This window comes from Dendrobates tinctorius, unplaced genomic scaffold (assembly GCF_039654945.1).
Source record: "Dendrobates tinctorius isolate UK_male_01 unplaced genomic scaffold, ASM3965494v1 ptg000259l, whole genome shotgun sequence".
Classification (NCBI taxonomy): Eukaryota; Metazoa; Chordata; class Amphibia; order Anura; family Dendrobatidae; genus Dendrobates; species Dendrobates tinctorius.
In genome coordinates, this window is record NW_027361926.1 from 4,882,386 (window position 1) to 4,895,567 (window position 13,182).

At 46.3% G+C, this 13,182-nt stretch overlaps 1 protein-coding gene across 6 annotated transcripts in view; it reads left to right on the forward strand.

Moving 5' to 3' along the window:
- Positions 1-13,182, forward strand: part of RHOG (ras homolog family member G) — a 179,986-nt gene that overhangs the window by 142,446 nt on the left and 24,358 nt on the right. The gene's annotated exons all lie outside the window — the stretch shown is intronic.

Consider the following 13,182-nt stretch of genomic DNA (forward strand, 5'->3'; position numbering starts at 1 on the left):
CCCCAAGATCAGACAATAGAGCTGGTGGAGGCGTTGGTCTGCTCCTATCACCAAAATGTACCTTTCAGGTTATCCCTCAAGTACCCTCACTTGTCTTCCCTTCTTTTGAGGTCCATGCCGTCAGACTCTACACCCCCTTCTCCATGCGAGTGGCGGTGGTGTATCGTCCTCCCGGCCCCTCCCATCAGTTCCTGGATCATTTTGCCACTTGGCTTCCACATTTTCTCTCCTGTGACATCCCTACCCTCATCATGGGTGATTTCAACATCCCCATTGCTCTTCCCCTCTCACCATCTGCTACTCACCTTTTATCTCTAACCTCCTCATTTGGCCTTTCGCAGCTTACTAATTCTCCAACGCATGAAGACGGAAACTCCCTCGACTTGGTCTTCTCTCGACTTTGTGCAGTGGATGATTTTGCAAACTCCCCTCTCCCGCTCTCTGACCACAATCTTCTTTCATTCTCTATAAAGAACTGCCATGCTGCTCAGGTCACCCCCACTGTCCATACTTATAGAAACATACAGGCCATTAACACCCAGAAACTTATGAAGAACTTGCAGTCTTCATTGGCCCCTATCTCCTCCCTCTCATGTCCTGATTCTGCATTGAAGCATTACAATGAAACACTTCAAAGTGCCCTGGATGAATTTGCACCCCCTATAAATAGAACACCACAACGCAGACGGCGACAACCCTGGCACACGGTGCAAACACGTTTCCTGCAGCGGTGCTCCAGGTGCGCCGAACGTCTGTGGAGAAAATCCAATCTACCCGAAGATTTCATCCATTTTAAGTTTATGCTTAGAACATACAACACTGCCCTTCACCTCTCCAAACAAACCTATTTCAACACCCTCATCACCTCACTGTCCAATAACCCGAAACGTCTCTTTGACACTTTTCATTCTCTACTCAATCCAAGAGTACAGGCCCCAACCACAGAGCTCCGAGCTGACGATCTGGCCAATTACTTCAAAGAAAAAATTGACCAGATCCGACAGGAAATTATCTCCCAATCACCTCATACCATGCACTGTCCTCCCTCCCCCACTGCATCTAACTCACTCTCTGATTTTGAACCAGTCACAGAAGAAGAAGTAAGCAGGCTCCTTGCATCTTCTCGCCCAACTACTTGCACCAGTGACCCATTTCCGTCACAGCTCCTTCAGTCCCTTTCCCCTGCTGTCACCCCTCACCTAACTAAAATATTTAACCTCTCTCTCTCTTCTGGTATTTTTCCCTTCTCATTTAAGCATGCCATCATACATCCACTACTTAAAAAACCATCCCTCGACCAAAACTGTGCCGCTAACTATAGACCTGTCTCTAATCTTCCCTTCATCTCTAAACTCCTGGAACGCCTGGTCCACTCCCGTCTTATCCGCTATCTCTCAGAAAACTCTCTTCTCGACCCTCTCCAATCCGGTTTCCGCTCTTTACACTCCACTGAAACTGCCCTCACTAAAGTCTCTAATGATCTGCTAACAGCTAAATCAAATGGTCACTACTCCATGCTAATTCTCTTGGATCTCTCTGCAGCATTCGACACTGTGGATCATCAGCTCCTCCTCACTATGCTCCGTTCCATTGGCCTCAAGGATACCGTTCTCTCCTGGTTCTCCTCCTATCTCTCCGACCGCTCCTTTACTGTATCTTTTGCCAGTTCCTCCTCCTCTCATCTTCCCCTTACTGTTGGGGTCCCCCAAGGATCGGTTCTAGGTCCCCTCCTCTTCTCCTTGTACACTGCCCCTATTGGTCAAACAATCAGTAGATTTGATTTCCAGTACCATCTCTATGCTGATGACACCCAATTATACGCTTCTTCTCCTGACATCACGCCAGCCTTTCTAGAAAACACCGGCGATTGTCTAAACGCTGTGCCTAATATCATGTCCTCACTATATCTGAAACTGAACCTGTCAAAGACTGAACTCCTGGTGTTTCCTCCCTCTACTAATGTACCTACACCCGACATTGCCATTTCCGTGTGTGGTTCCACTATTACTCCCCAGCAACAGGCCCGCTGTCTTGGGGTCATACTTGATTCCGAGCTTTCCTTTGCCCCCCACATTCGATCACTGGCTCGCTCTTGTCATCTGCACCTCAAAAACATTTCTAGAATTCGACCTTTTCTTACCTTTGACTCTGCAAAAACTCTTACTGTTTCTCTTATTCATTCTCGTCTCGACTATTGTAACTCTCTTCTAATCGGTCTCCCTCTTACCAAACTCTCCCCCCTCCAATCTGTCTTGAATGCTGCAGCCAGGATCATATTCCTCACCAATCATTACACTGATGCCTCTACCTTGTGCCAGTCATTACACTGGCTACCCATCCACTCCAGAATTCAGTATAAACTTATTACCCTCACTCACAAAGCCCTCCATGGCTCAGCACCACCCTACATCTCCTCCCTTGTTTCAGTATACCACCCTACCCGCGCCCTCCGTTCTGCTGATGACCTGAGGTTAGTATCCTCAATAGTCAGAACCTCCCACTCCCGTCTCCAAGACTTTACACGTGCCGCGCCAATTCTTTGGAATGCACTTCCCAGGTCAATACGATTAGTCCCCAATCCCCACAATTTTAAGCGTGTCCTGAAAACGCATTTATTCAGACTGGCCTACCGCCTCAACACATTAACCTAATCTATCCCTGTGTGGCAGAGCCAAAAGTTTTACCATAACCAGGTTCCCCGCATCATGTTCCCACATGCTTTATGCCTCCATTAGCCCTCTGTGTCTGTACTGTTACACACTTAACATTATGACTGGTCCATACAATCAGGGTAACTGTTACCACCCACCTTTCGTGTCTCCCTCTTTCCTCATAGACTGTAAGCTTGCGAGCAGGGCCCTCATTCCTCTTGGTATTTGTTATAATCTACTGTATGTGATTATTGTTATGCTGTAATGTCTATTGTCTGTACAAATCCCCTCTGAAATGTAAAGTGCTGCGGAATATGTCGGCGCTATAAAAATAAAATTTATTATTATTATTATTATAGATACACGGCTCAGCAGGCAGTATCACAGGAGACAGTATTACAGATATGCCCACACTGGTGAAACTTCCAGCCCCCCCAATTATACACTAGACTATGGGCTGTATAGGTCACTGTCCTCCTCAGACAGCCATAAAAGCAAAGATGTCAGATTACCGGAGATCACTGGGGCTGTGTGTGAGTGAGGAGGCGGAGACAGAGCAGGAGGACAGTGGAGCTGGAGCAGGAAGCACGGTGCAGAAAGTCGAGCTCAGCAGAATGAGCAGATAGCACTGGGCTACAGTAAAATGGCGCCCAGCCACACCTACAGCAGTGAATCGTGCAGCCCACAGGGGCGTGCCCAGTTCACTGCTAATGAGGCTGCAATGTGGGTCGGGAGCCAACGCAGTCTCCTATGTCCAGGGACGGCCATATTTGCAGACTGTATGAGTCCTCCACAGATCTGCAAATCAATATGGCAGCGCCCAGTGGCTACATTAAAACATTATTACAAACAAACCATAAATCCTAGTTAGTACAACATTTGCTGAAACAACATGTTTTGTTACTTACTCTTTTTTTGCAAATCATATAAAATTGCGGCACCTTCCCTTTAAGGGATTCAGAAAGAGAATTGGAGGGATCCAATGGCTGGATATCCTTAAAGACAAAAATGTCCAGGAAGGATGGGAGATCTTGAAAAATGAAATTCTCAAAGCACAATTGTTAACAATTCCAAAAAGAGGGAAGAATAGGAAGCATTTAAGGAAGCCAGGATGGATGAACACAGAACTTAAGCACATGCTAAAAAGGAAGAAAAAAATGTTTATAAAATGGAAAGAGGGAGGCATATCTAAAGAAGAATATAATGCTGTCTGCAGAACCTGCAGGGCACAAATCAGATTAGTAAAGCTGACAATGAATTGAGGCTTGCAAGAGATGTCAAAAGCAATAATAAAGGATTTTGGGGATATGTCAAAAGTAAAAGAAAAGTCAAAGATGCTATAGGATTTTTACAGGATGAAAATGATGAAATGGTAAGACAGGATGTTGAGAAGGCCGAACTTTTAAATTCCTATTTTGCATCTGTTTTCTCTCAGAAAGGAAATGTAACATCAACTGTTCTTCACTGTCCTATTAAGGGAATAGAAGAATCCAGGATATCTATAAACAGAAAGATAGTGAGGAAACACTTAGCTAACCTAAATGAATTCAAGTCTCCAGGTCCAGATGAATTACACCCCAGAGTACTGAAGGAGATAGCAGAAGAAATTTTTGAACCCCTCTCCATAATCTTTGAAAATTCTTGAAGAACAGGAGAAGTCCCAGAAGACTGGAGAAGAGCAAATGTTGTTCCCATCTTCAAAAAGGGGAAGAAGGTGGATCCAGGCAACTATAGGCCGGTGAGTCTGACTTCTATACCAGGAAAGATCTTTGAACAAATTATTAAACAACATGTACAGTATGTCAGTACCTGGATAAGAATGAAGTGATTAAACAGAGTCCGCATGGGTTTGTAACTAATAAGTCATGTCAGACTAACTTAATTTCCTTCTATGATGGAATCACTGATTGGGTGGATCAAAGAAATGCTGTAGATATAGTATATCTTCGCTTCAGCAAAGCATTTGACAAAGTATCTCATACAATCCTTATTCAAAAAATGACTAAGTATGGAATGGACAAGGCAACTGTTAGGTGGATTCATAACTGGCTTAGTGATCGGACCCAAAGAGTGGTCGTAAATGGCTGCACATCCAGTTGGAAGAATGTCTCAAGTGGGGTACCACAGGGCTCTGTCCTGGGCCCTGTATTGTTCAACATCTTTATCAACGATTTAGATGAAGGAATTGAGGGTAAACTGATTAAATTTGCTGATGACACAAAGCTAGGAGGGATAGCTAATACTAGAGAAGAGAGAGAGAGGATTCAAAAAGATATAAATAAACTGGAGCAGTGGGCAGCAACTAACAGAATGGTTTTTAACAGGGAGAAATGCAAAGTGCTACATCTGGGCAATAAAAATGAAAAAAGCATATACAGAATGGGAGGAATAGGGCTAAGCAACAGCACATGTGAAAAAGACTTGGGTATACTAATAGATCACAGACTGAGTATGAGTCAACAGTGTGATGCAGCAGCAAAAAAGGCAAATGCAATTCTAGGATGTATTAACTGAAGCATACAGTCTAGATCACGTGAAGTCATTATTTCCCTCTACTCCTCTTTGGTCAGACCTCATCTGGAATATTGTGTCCAGTTTTGGGCACCACATTTTAAAAAAGACATCAACAAACTGGAGCAAGTTCAGAAAAGAGCAACCAGAATGGTGACGGTCTGCAAACCCTGTCTTATGAGGAAAGGTTGCAGTATTTGGGATTGTTTAGTTTGCAAAAGAGAAGACTGAGAGGAGACTTAATAGCTGTCTACAAATATCCAAAGGGCTGTCACATTGTAGAAGGATCAACTTTATTCTCATTTGCACAAGGAAAGACTAGAAGCAATGGGATGAAACTGAATGGGAGGAGACACAGATTAGATATTAGAAAAAACTTTTTGACAGTTAGAGTGACCAATGAGTGGAACAAGCTGCCACGAGAAGTGGTGAGTTCTCCTTCAATGGAAGTCTTCAAACAGAGGCTGGACAGACATCTGACTGGGATGATTTAGCGAATCCTGCCTTGAGCATGGGTTGGACAAGATGGCCCAGGAGGTCCCTTCCAACTCTATGATTCTATGATTCTATGAGATTCAAAAGCAGAGAGGTTTGGTGGTGTTGATGTTGGAGACGGCAGGGTAGAAATAGGTATATCTGGAATTTTAATGGCATAGTAGATGGGTTTGGTCTCATTGGAATTGGAATAGCAAAGTGGATGGATGCAGTTGGGATTGGAGATGGCACGATAGAAGAGTTGGTGTGATTGGGATTCGAAGTCCAGGATAAAGGAGTTAAGAAAACTTTTGTTGAACATGGCAGAATAGAGGGTTGACTATAGGTCAGTTTATACATGGCAGGCTGGGGGGTTGGGTACAGTTGGATTGCATATGGCATAGTACATGGGTTGGGTACATGGGTACAGTTGGTAGGAGATGGCATAGTAGTGGGCTTGGGTAGGGAATGGCATAGTAAATACAGTGGGGAAAAAAAGTATTTAGTCAGCCACCAATTTTGCATGTTCTTGCACTTATAAAGATGAGAGAGGCCTGTAAGTGAAATCATAGGTAGACCACAACTATGAGAGTCACAATGAGAAAACAAAGCCAGAAAATCACCTTGTCTGATTTGGTAAGATTTATTTTGCAGATTATGGTGGAAAATAAGTATTTGGTCATTAACAAATGTTCATCTCAATATTTTGTTATATTTCCTTTGTTGGCAATGACAGAGGTCAAACGTTTTCTGTAAGTCGTCACAAGGTTGGCGCACACTGTTGTTGGTATGTTGGCCCATTCCTCCATGCAGATCTCCTCTAGAGCAGTGATGTTTTGGGCCTGTCGCTGGGCAACACGGACTTTCAAATCCCTCCAAAGGTTTTCTATGGGGTTGAGATCTGGAGACTGGCTAGGCCACTCCAGGACCTTGAAATGCTTCTTACGAAGCCACTCCTTCATTGCCCTGGTGGTGTATGTAGGAAGATTGACCGGGCTAGTGGCGTCTCTCGCGTGTCTGGGCCAGAACTGTTGGGGCTGTCACCATTGTTGCCAGGGGAAGGACTTTCTGACCGGAGCAGACCTTTGCTGTTAGAATCTGTTCAGTTTGTGACTATCCGCCTTTTACTTGTAGTGTTCTGGCTGCTGGTCTTTTTCCTCTGGTGCTGGGTTTGTCTTGGGTCAGGTGATTGTATCACCCTTTATTAACCTGCACCTGTCTCCCATTCCTTGCTGGACATCAGTGTTAGGGTGTGTGCACACGTTGTGGAATCTGCTGGGGAATTTTCTTCACGGATTTGTCTAAATCCATAGGTAAATCTGCAGGTCAAAAGACCTGCAGTTTATCTGCGGATTAGCCTGTGGTTTTCTCCTGCGGTTTGACACCTGTCATGGAGCAGCTGCGGAATCCGCACAAAGAAGTGACATGCTGCGGATTTAAAAACACAGCAAATCCGCGTGGAAAATTCTGCACCGTGGACACTGCGTTTTTCGTTTTACATTGCTTTAAATGGTACTGTAAAACTGCTGCGGATCTGGGGGACCAAATCCGCTGCGGATCCGCAGCAGAATCCGCAACATGTCCACAAACCCTTAATCCACTTGAAGTCTGGCTTGGAGCCTTGCTTTGCCTTCTGTGTGTTTAATTAGTGCAGTGCTGGGACCTCCGGTTCTGCTAGTCTTAGTTTCCATTTTCAGTTTGTTTCTGCAGCCTTCTCTGTGTTTTCTATTAGGAGGTGACCCGTTTTTGTACCGCCCTTAGATCTTTCAGGGACCCCTTCCCCCTATCTATAGGTCTTCGCTTGAGATTAACCTTGGATCGTCGGTGGGTCTATTCACAAGGAATGGGGTCGCCCACCCCATCGTAGGCCATCAGCCTAGTCGCAGTGCAGGGTCAGTTTTCCCCCCTCCTACCCTAGTCCTGTGTTGAAGAACCATAACAGTTTGTCCAGCCCGAGAAAGCATAAAAAAAACCCTCCCGGATTTCTGCAATGTGAACAGCGTTCAAGATCTTGCTCAACGCCTGCAACAGTTAACGCTGGAAGTTTCCAGCTTACAACAGCATGTGAGTAACTGCCCAGGGGTCCGCCCCGAAGAGCCTAAGGTGAGTTTGCCGGAATGTTTTTCTGGTAAACGGCAGGAATTTTTTTCGTTCAAAAATGCATGCTTACTTTATTTTCGGCTTAGACCCAAGTCTTCAGGAGCTGAATTACAGCGTGCGGGGATTATTATGTCCTTATTGCGAGGTAGCCGCAAGTGCGGGCATTTTCATTGCGTCCAGATGACCCTTGTTTGGTGTCAGTAGAAGGGTTTTTTTCTGCTATGGGGTTAATATATGATGATCCAGATCGGGTCACTACAGCTGAGGCTAACCTCAGACGGCTGAAACAGGGTTCTGGTGACGCTGAGGGATATTGCACCCAGTTCATACCATGATTAAGGCTTAATTGCTGAAACGCGTTGGTCATATTTCTGCCTCTTGTGTTACCCACATTGTTTTTAAAAAGCAAATAAAAAACTGTTTTTAATACATCAGTGGATTGTTTCATCGCTGGAGCACATTTCTTTTTTTCTGCAGTTCAGACGATGGTCCAGCACTCAAAAGTCAGTTTTTAGCAGGTTTGAATGACAGGGTTAAAGACTTGCACATTGCATTCCCTGCACCTGCTACACTTGAGGCTGCAATGCAGTTAGCCATCAGGATGGATAGAAGATTGAGAGACAGGCAGAATGAGGAGAAGGATTCAATTCTGCTGGGTCCTGTCTCTCAAGAGACCCCCGAGGACTATGGGGAACCGATGCAACTTGGCACGATGTCCTCTCGTTCCCAGGAAAGGGAGAGAAGGTTCTCTGAGTGGCTCTGCCTTTATTGTGGTAAGACTGGCCATTTTATCAAGTAATGTGAAGGTCACATAAATCAGGAAAATAAAAAAAAAAGGGGGGGCTCAGAGTAACCGTCCCGTTCGTATTGCATTTTTACGGTCCGCAGGAGTTTCTTTTTCTGGTAGTTCTATCTGTCATGGTCATTCTATGGATTTTCAAGTGATGGTGGACTGTGGGTCTGCATTGAATTTGATCGATCAACAATATCTTGACAGGCATAAGACTGAGTCCGTACCTTTGTCATCTCCTTTTCCTGTAGTGGCGATTGATAACACTCCGCTAGAGCATGGGTGCGTTTCCCAAAAGGTCACCGGGTTTCCACTCACTGTGAATATGGAGCACCAGAAATCTTTAGATTTGTTTGTACTTGATAAGTTGCCTTTTCCAGTCGTCCTGGGGTTACCCTGGTTAAAAGTGCACAATCCTGTACTGAACTGGTCGTCAAATACTATAAGATCCTGGGGTCAGGGGTGTTATGGGAAATGTTGTGATGGACACATCGCTGCTGTGGTGAAAGATGAGCTACCTGAAGCCATTCAGGAATTCCGGAAAGTATTTTCTGAAGTTGAGTCACAAGTTCTGCCACCGCATAGACATTACGATTGCGCTATTGAGTTCGTCCCAGGTGCTACTCTCCCTAAGAGTCGTTTATTTAATCTGACAATCCCCGAGAGAGAGACCTTAAAGGAATACCTGCAGACTAGTCTTGCTGCAGGTCATATAAGACCCTCCACGTCCCCTGTGGCCATGGGATTCTTTTTTGTCAAAAAGAAAGATGGGGGTCTTAGGTCGTGTCTGGATTTCAGGGAGATTAACAAGATCACCGTGTGCAATCCTTACCCCTTGCCGCTAATTCTGGATTTGTTTAACCAATTAGTTGGAGCCAAGTGGTTCTCCAAGAGTGATCTCCGTGGGCCATATAAATTTCTGCGGATTAATGAAGGTGATCAATGGAAGGCAGCCTTTAATACCCCAGAAGGTCATTTTGAGTGTCTAGTTATTCCTTTCGGCCTTACAAATGCTCCGGTGTTCTTTCAAAATATCATCAACGACATTCTGAGGCCATTGATCGGTAGGAGTGTTATCGTTTATTTGGATGATATTTTGATCTACTTGCCTGATCTGGAGTCGCACTGGCAGAGAGTCCGCGAGGTTCTGCAGATTCTGAGAGAAAACTCACTCTTTGCTAAACTGGAGAAATGTGAATTTGTGGTACAGAAAATTAGCTTTTTGGGGTACATTGTTTCCAGTGATGGGTTTGAGAAGGACCCGGTGAAGCTTCAAGTGGTATTGGAGTGGCCTAGACCTGAATGCTTGAAATTAATTCAGAGATTCTTGGGGTTTGCTAATTATTACAGAAAATTCATAAAGAATTTTTCTGTTATCGCCAAACCCCTTACTGATCTGACTAAGAAGGGTGCCAGTACTGTCCAATGGTCCCCTGAGGCTTGAAAGCCTTTGAGCATCTCAAGGAGAAGTTTAGCTCTGCTCCTGTGGTGATCCAGACAGACGAGACGAAGCCCTTTCTGGTAGAGGTGGATGCCTCATCAGTAGGAGTGGGGGCTGTTCTGTCACAGGAGGGAGAAGATGGGGTACATCCCTGTGCGTTCTTTTCTAAGAAATTTTTGGAGGCGGAGCTCAACTGCGATGTTGGGAACCGAGAATTGCTGGCTATTAAGCTTGTGGGACGCCCTCTCACCCAGGGCTGTGGGGTACTCGGTGCTGGTCCCGATGAGCCTCAATGGGAGATGTCACGGCAGCTGGGACCCGGCCCGTGGCCCTGGGCGCCCATTGTAACAAGGCGAAATGTTGAGTGTGAATGAATAAGTCGTGACGCCACCTGTGGTGTTTGGCAATGTTGATGTTAAGCCGACGCTGCAGACAGTTCCTCTGGGACAGATGGTGTGGTGCAGCAATGATGTTATAGCCCTCCACAGGCAGGGCTGTAGTCCCAGGGCAGAGTAGATGTAGTGACACGTAGATGGTGTAGTGCCGGGCGCAGGGAATGTAGCAGTGCTGGGCAGGTTGACGCAGGAATAATTGGAGGACACCAGAGCATGTAGATCCAAAGCTTTACTCACAGTCTGTTGTGGTGCGAGGAGGAGGACTCCCAGACAGTGAAGGTGCAGGTGCCCAGGGGACCGCCATCAGGGTTCCTGAGGGAACGATGCTGGGAGGACAGTAAAAGAAAAGACCTGACTGAAGTTGTCAAGGAAACAGGGGGCGGGGCAAGCTTAACAGGAGCAGGGGGCGCGCTGAAGTGGCAGTTGAGAGAGAGCCGGACAAAACACAGGAAGCCGGGTGAGACAGAGAGGACCGAGGGAGCGAACGGTGTGTTGTGGAGAGATCGACAGGGCCCTGTGAAAGGAAAGCTGCGGACTTACCGACTAGTGACACGTGAGAGCCTTGCCCCGGCGGCTGCTCCCCTCATACGGACGCATACAGCTGCCCTCGGTGTTTCCCTCTCTGCTGTGACAAGTCCACGACCTCCACTGACCGCTGCGACTAGAGACCATTCCTTTACAGCGGTCAGGACACTGCCCCCCTGCCTTCTCCCACAGCTGTGGCCCTGTCATCACCGGCCCCAGGGGGCGCCACCTCACTACAGGCGGCAGTAGGGGCCCCCATCCGGTTTGCTTAAGGGACCCTGAGCAGAGGTTGGTGAATGGTTATATTTAGAGACTGCGTCATGTGTTATAAATGGGTCACCGAGGAGAAAAAAGCAAAACAAGCTAAGTCACAGAAAACCAGAGAGGTTGGTAACTATGCAGATTGCAGACCCCTGATCCTACCACACAACTAGCAGCAGCCGTGGAGCGTGCCTACGATGTTCCTAGATACTTCGTCACAGCCGGAGGACTAAATAAGCCTGAAGCATGAAAAGGGGAAAACTAACTGCCCTAGAGCAGACCCCAAAGGAATAGATAGCCCCCACACATGTATTGACGGTGAAACAAGATGAAAACACAAACACAGGCAGGAAAATAGGCTGAGCAAATGATGGGGCCCAAACTAACTAGACAGGAAAGGAAAGGAAAGGAAAGACACTGTCTGCAACCTGCAAAAAACCCTACAAAAATAATGTCCAACACTTCTGATAGAAAAATTAACCCTGAAGTCACTAGACTTCTCTCACTATGTCAGCACTCTGAAATATTCTGAGACAGAGCAAAAAGAGACCGAACTAGTAAGGGACAAAAAGCAAATTGGCAAAATACTGATAAATAAGAGTGGAAATTCAGCACAGCCCCCAGCCGGGGCTGGCTGACCACACAAAAAACTGAATAGACCAACAAAATCAAGTGTGAACATTAGTAGAAAAACTTAGCTTTAGATGACTGGAACAGAGCAAAAACCAAGAGCTGACAAGCCAGAAGGAATCGCCAGCAACTGAATAGGGCGTCTGTGACGGGAGTATTCTCCAGAGCAAGGAGGGACAACAGGCCTGGGAACGATCCAACAGATTTATTGACCAGAACACAGGAACAACACGAAGGTAATTTGCAGAGTCCCAAAATAAGTCCACAGGAAACTGATTCGGGGGCACCTCCCGACAATCCTTGTGCCAGATCACAAAACCATAGTCCTTTTAGAGTCCCAGATATCCGCCACGATCACACTAAGGCCGAGGCTTCCTCAGACAGCCTCGCCCTTCTCTTTCAGCATCCAACTCACATCTGATGGGTCACACATAAGTCCATTGTCTTGGGCTCCTGGGATCAGCCCAAGTGTAGGGGAGTAGAAGTTCCCACCTCCTAGTCAATGGTTTGGTCCATCGCATGGCTCCGAGGTGTCTACGAGGATGTGTATTATGAGTCCTCCCCTTGCTGAGGAGAACAATGGTGATTCCCCTAGCTGTGTTTACCCAAGCCTGAATTCAATTATGGTCTAGATACACAAGTCTTGTGGAAAGGAGACAGGTTACTTACATAATTACATTATAGTCCCAGAGACACAGGCAATGGGGAAAGGAAACATATTGTTACAGGTATACACAAGACATTGCAAAGTATTGGGGAAAAATACATATCATGACAATCCCTTCCCCTCCTAATTTGTGTACATACTAGGGACCTCTACAGGTCACTGGTTAAGTACACACAGGCATGGCTGACTAGACTCAGGGCTCCTCCTGCCTGGACAGTCCATCTGCATTTTGGTGTTGGCTGCCTCTTCTATACTGTATGGTAAAGTTATAGGGCTGCAGAGCCAGGCTCCATCGTAGTAAGCGTCCATTGTCACCAGAGACTCTGTTCAGCCAGGTGAGGGGATTGTGATCAGTAACCACAGTGAATTCTCGTCCATACAGATACGGCCTTAGTTTCCTAAGGGCCCACACTACAGCCAGACATTCTTTTTCAACAGTTGCATAGGCCACTTCTCGGTCCAGCAGTTTCCTGCTAAGGTAGGCAATGGGGTGTTCGTCCCCAGCTGCATTCACCTGGCTGAGGACAGCCCCCAGTCCATAAGCAGAGGCGTCCGTCTGCACAATGAATCTCCTCTTGTAATCTGGAGCAGCCAGAACAGGGTCGCAGACCAGGGCGTCCTTCAGCCGGTTAAAAGCCTCATCACAGGCTGGAGTCCAGATCACCAGCCGGGGCATCGTTTTCTTGGTCAGGTCGGTAAGAGGCTTGGCCACAGTGCTGAAATGAGAAACAAATTTT